A 5,319-nucleotide genomic window follows, 5' to 3' on the forward strand; every position below is an offset into this window, starting at 1 on the left:
TAGTAAATGAGTTCAAAATTCATAACAGTAAATGTAAGAATCTTCTTAAAATTTGTGCTAGAATATAGTTGAAGATTTACTTAAAATTAGCGACTGGATTTCAAGTATCTAATAAAGCCTTTGTCCAAAATATCCGGAGAGAAGCCAATAAAAATGGTTTTGTTGTATCTGATTGAAGATTATTGAAGGCCAACAACTTCACAGAAGGTTTATTCACCAAGGAAGCAGCAGTATAGAAAGCATTTAGAAGATTTCATTGAGAATTGTTTGAAATGGTTGAGGAACCATCTGGATTTCTTCCTTAACTAGAGAAGTTCAAGGAAAATGAGTTATGAAAAATCGATGACAAATACTTTCTATTTACTTATTTGAGTTGGTAAACTTGAGCTGAAACTGAATGTATGTTTATGGGATATTTTCCGAATGGACTCGTCCCATTAAATTTTGGACAGTCCACTGGTCCCTGTTCGGTATAAACACCTCAATAGCCTTAATTACTTAACCAGATTTGTAGTATTCAGAAACTTTAACATCCAACGATCCTGGAATACCATTTCTGACACGGTTAATATTTATTTATCAACTTTTCTTATACAATAAAAAACTTTTGACTGAAGGATAGACCTTAAATATCTGCCCATCAATAGAATAATCGATTGTGGTAAGAAATTAACAGTCTTTAGATCATCAGATTTCTGCTTAAATATTTTAGCTTTTTCCCAATTATCAGCTGTTGTAGGGTTAACTAGAAAACCAGTTGTAAAAAATCAATTGGCTCATAATCTGATGAATATTGTCTTGGAGATTCTAATATTTTTAATTGAATGATAAAAATGAGAAAGAAATCTTGATTGTAGCATGATTTAGCTCTGTTCTAATTTGAGTTCTTCTGATGTTTTTTTTTAGTGTCCAGAGTCTGGCTGGAGTTCTAAAAGCAGAATCTCTCAGGAAATCGTGGTTACGCTTGATCTTGGAAATATCACTTTCCAAAATGTCCAAATCATCGATTATAAAGACAAAATATCTCAGGAAATCGAGTTTCTCAGGAAATCAAGTGACGATTTACTAGTGGTCTATTTGTATTATCGTCAGTAACAGGATTGTTTAGTTCATTTCTATTACATTCGATAGTTCTATAGCGGAATCCCTTATTTAAAAGAGCTTTGAAAGGTCAAATGCGTTTAGAAGTTTTTCCTTATATGTTTTTTGGTAGGAAAGGGTGTGAGTTAGTAGGCGGTCGATTCATTTTCTGGTATTTCACTTGCAAACTGCAGGGCGATTTTTCAGCAGAAACCATTACTTACATCCCTTTTGGCCAGCAGGTAATGATAATTGTTTCTACCATTACAGGACGCTGTATAATTGGAATACATGCTGGAATGGAGAATGCAGAAGCTGTCACAATAAAAAAAGAGGAGGAGACTGTGTCCTATGTATTCTGCCATTACCTGGCTCTGTCCAACATGAGGGAGCTCATATTTAAAACCCCTTTCCTCTCGTGTTTAGAAGAGCTGAGACTTGTACATTCTTCATCAATTTGGAAACAACGCGTGCAGAATAGAATAAAAGTATTGTAAAATTATTATTCAGTTTCTTTCTATAACATTCGATAGGTCTAACTATTTGTATTATCTTTAATAAAAGGATTCTATAACATTCGATAATTTGGCACAAAGGGCCAGCAAGATGAATATACTTATAGGATTACGTCGTGAATAACACATGCTAGGAGAATGGGCTTACGGTTCAATGGTTACTACCGAAGCTGTCGTAATGTAGAAGAGGAGGAGACTGTATCTCACCTATTCTGCCATTGCCCGGCTCTGTGCAACATGTGGGAGCGGATATTTGGAACGCCTTGTCTAGAAGAGCTATCGAGAATGAAGCTAAGACTCATCAATTCATTCATCTGTGAAGCTAGTTGGTTCAATTTGGAAACAACGAGTGTCGAATAAGGTTGTTCTGTAGTTTACTCTTGATTATCTCAAAGGGATCAAGTTTAGAATGGACCCAAGTGAGCTGCTTGAAGAGTAGCTGTCATGGAAACTAACCTTTTCTCTTGTGTCTAGTAGAGCTATCGTGGATGAAGCTGAGACTCTTCCAATCCTTCATCAGAGAATCAGTTTGGTTCAATTTTGAATCAACGATTGTATCACAACAGGTATCACAACGATATAAACTTTGAATGGACCTAAGTAAGTTGCTTGCACCTTATTTTCATCCTGAAATTTAACCCCTTTGCTACTAAACGTTTTCAAAGTGGCGTAAGGTTTTCAAAGGATCGGCGTTCTTTAACCGATCTTAATTTTATAATTCACAAGTTTTTTTTCTTTTGTTTTTAGACATAAGTCATCATTTTGTTGTTAAGATTTTGATTAACCTAAATATGTGTTTAAAAAGTGTGTGTGTATTTGAGTGTAAGTATGTATAATTTTTGTTTTGGGTTTCATTTCTTGGGTTTTCAATACCAAAAGTTTTGAAATTTTGTAAGCTTAAATTTAAAATGTATTTTTTGTTTGTTTATGTTTTACTTTAATACCATTATTTTGGTTTGGAGTTTAATTTCTAATAAGTATAAATCTTAATATTTAAATGAGAATTATAATTTTTTTTTTGTTTTTTTCTTAAGGGTGGTTAAAATTTTATATAATTTTTTGTTTATAATTTTATATTTTATTATAAATTTTTTATGTGGGTTTTTGTTTTTGGAAAATGTTTTCTTTTTTAATTAATGAAATTTGTAATTTTTTTTAATTTTTGGTTTTTGAAATATTTATGCCGGGTTGGTATTTTATTTTATTTGTTTTGAAATATTTATGCCAGTGTTGTATTTTTGATTGTAACAAACAAATGATTGGTTTGTTGTTATATTTATGCCTTGAATTTGTTAAATTTTTGCTTGATTTTTTTGTTTAGTTTTTGATAAGTGGTGGTTTTGGGGTTTTGGTTTGTTGTAATTTTGAAATTGTTGTTGTAATATTTGAAATTAGAAAATTTGAATTTACAAAAAACTCAAAATTGGTTTAGATTTTTATAAAACAAAACTAAATTAAAAAAAAACAAAAAAACAAAAGTTAAAAAATATTAAAAACCTAAGAATTGTTTAAATAAAAAATAAAATTTTGGAATTTGTTTTTTCTTTCAGCCTGAACTATTGTTTGGTTTTAAAAAGTTTTAGATTTTTTTGATTTTGAACCAGAAAGCTTGATTTGTTGATGATTTGTTTTGTAATGAAAAATGTTTTGTTTTGTTGTTTTATTTTTTTTAAAATACTTTTGCATTTGTAGTACAATTTACCAGTAAAGTGAGATTTGTGATGTGTTTCAATCAATTTTTACTTGATACTGTAATTCTTGTAATATAAAATTTATTGTTTTATTTTATTTTATTTTATTTTATTTGATTTTTTTTTTGGTTTGTTTTCAATATGGTTTTTTCTTTTTTATTGTTGTATATTTTCAATAGAAAATAAAATAAAAAATGAGAGAGGCATTTGTTTGTAGTTTTGGTTTGAAGTTAAAAGGAAATTTAAAGCGATCTAACTGTTCTAATTTAAATTTCCTTTTAAATTCAACTTTAAGTTTTGTAATTATGGTCTATTTTGTTTGTAAAAAATCTATTGTTTTGTTGTATATGGTTTCGTTATTTCGGTTTGTAGTAAATTTTATCAATCTGTAAAAAAATATATTGTAAAAAAATTCTTTGCAATATTATTTTGTGGTTTTGTAGCTTGGCTATTGTTTTGTTTGTTTGTTTGTAGTTTGTAAAAATAATTTGTTGTTTATTGTTTTAAAGAAAAAATCAGTTTTATTTTAAATTTTATTTTTTTTATTTTTTGTATTTTCAATTATTGTACTATTATTTGCAGTTGTTTTCTTTATTAATGCTATTGGTTTGAAATTAAATGAAAAAACTTTTTTTGTAAATGAAAATTATACAGAATTAAACAAATTTTATGCAGAGTTTTTCTTGCAGTGTAACTGTGTACAGTGGGTAGGGAGGAGTAAAATGTTGTTATGAGAAATATTGAAATTTTTAGGAGCTATTCTAAAATTATTCAGATTTTGCAATCTATTTTATTTGAACAAAATTAGGGTAATCTATGGATCTATTGCTTATTGATATAAGTTCAGAGATATAAATTACTATTTTATGTTTAAATATTCAATATTATCCACTGATCTAAATGGTAGGTATTCAGAGGCACTGATTATCTACGTATCAATCTCAAGAATTATTAAAATTCACTGTTCTACTTACATCCTAGATGTCATCGGTACATTCTTTCGAGAACGCCTTAGGTAACAAAGTTATTGTGACTGTTGGGCGTTTCAGAACCACGATCAAGGAGTTTTTATTGCCGCAAATTGATCAATTTGTCATGTGGTTCTCATTTTAGCGATTTGCAGTAACCGACAAGATCGTCCGATTATACGGCTACGGATTTGAGATATTCGTAGTTAAATGTCCGGAATTAAATGCCCGTTTGACGGGAAGCTAACTTGTTGCCGCCATATGTACCGTTCAAAAGATCAGTAGGACCTTTTGGTCATGCAAAGTTTTATTTCTGAATCTTTAAGATGATTACCCATTTCATCTCTTAATACCAGCTTAAGTTTAATGCGTTTAAGGCCTGTAATTACAATAATTTGCAAGATCTAGATCATAGCATTTCAACTTACGACGGCTACTTTGAGATTCTGTCCTACAAAGTATGTAGAAAGGAGTAGATTACAGTAACTGTCTTATGTTATAATCCTCCACAGTTTGATGCAGAGGAATCTATTGTTCACATCAATCTACAGGTGTGAGACTTTTAACGATTTAAGTATATGAAAGCGTGTCACCTCAATACGGCTAGTATCAGAATGTGTCCATCTGAGTATGTGCAAAGTTGCAATAATACATAGGACTAGATCTTAATCAAATATTAGTATAAAATTCTCCACTGCATTATTCCAAGAACGGTGATGACTTTGAGCTCTGTTTTTGTATTCATATTCAATCACATTTTCAGTTAGAGTTCTGCATCGTTCAGATAAAGACCATGCTATTGCGCCTCTTCAAGTGCGTATGTCCATAGTTCTTCTGGTTGGGCTATGTTGGGCCACATCTATGCATTAAACTTGATGCTTCATCCAAATCTCAGTTGTGCTTATGCTACTTCTCTGTATTCGCATCGGCGGAAACTTCATCTCCTTATCTTGAAGTTAGTTCTTACGATGATGTTTTGTTCCTTAACCGGTATGAGCTTCGATTCCTCATAAAGATGACAATCTGTGGGCATCTGTAGACATCCGGTAATTGACCTAAGTGCAG

This window comes from Calliphora vicina, chromosome 3 (genome assembly GCF_958450345.1).
Source record: "Calliphora vicina chromosome 3, idCalVici1.1, whole genome shotgun sequence".
Taxonomy (NCBI): domain Eukaryota; kingdom Metazoa; phylum Arthropoda; class Insecta; order Diptera; family Calliphoridae; genus Calliphora; species Calliphora vicina.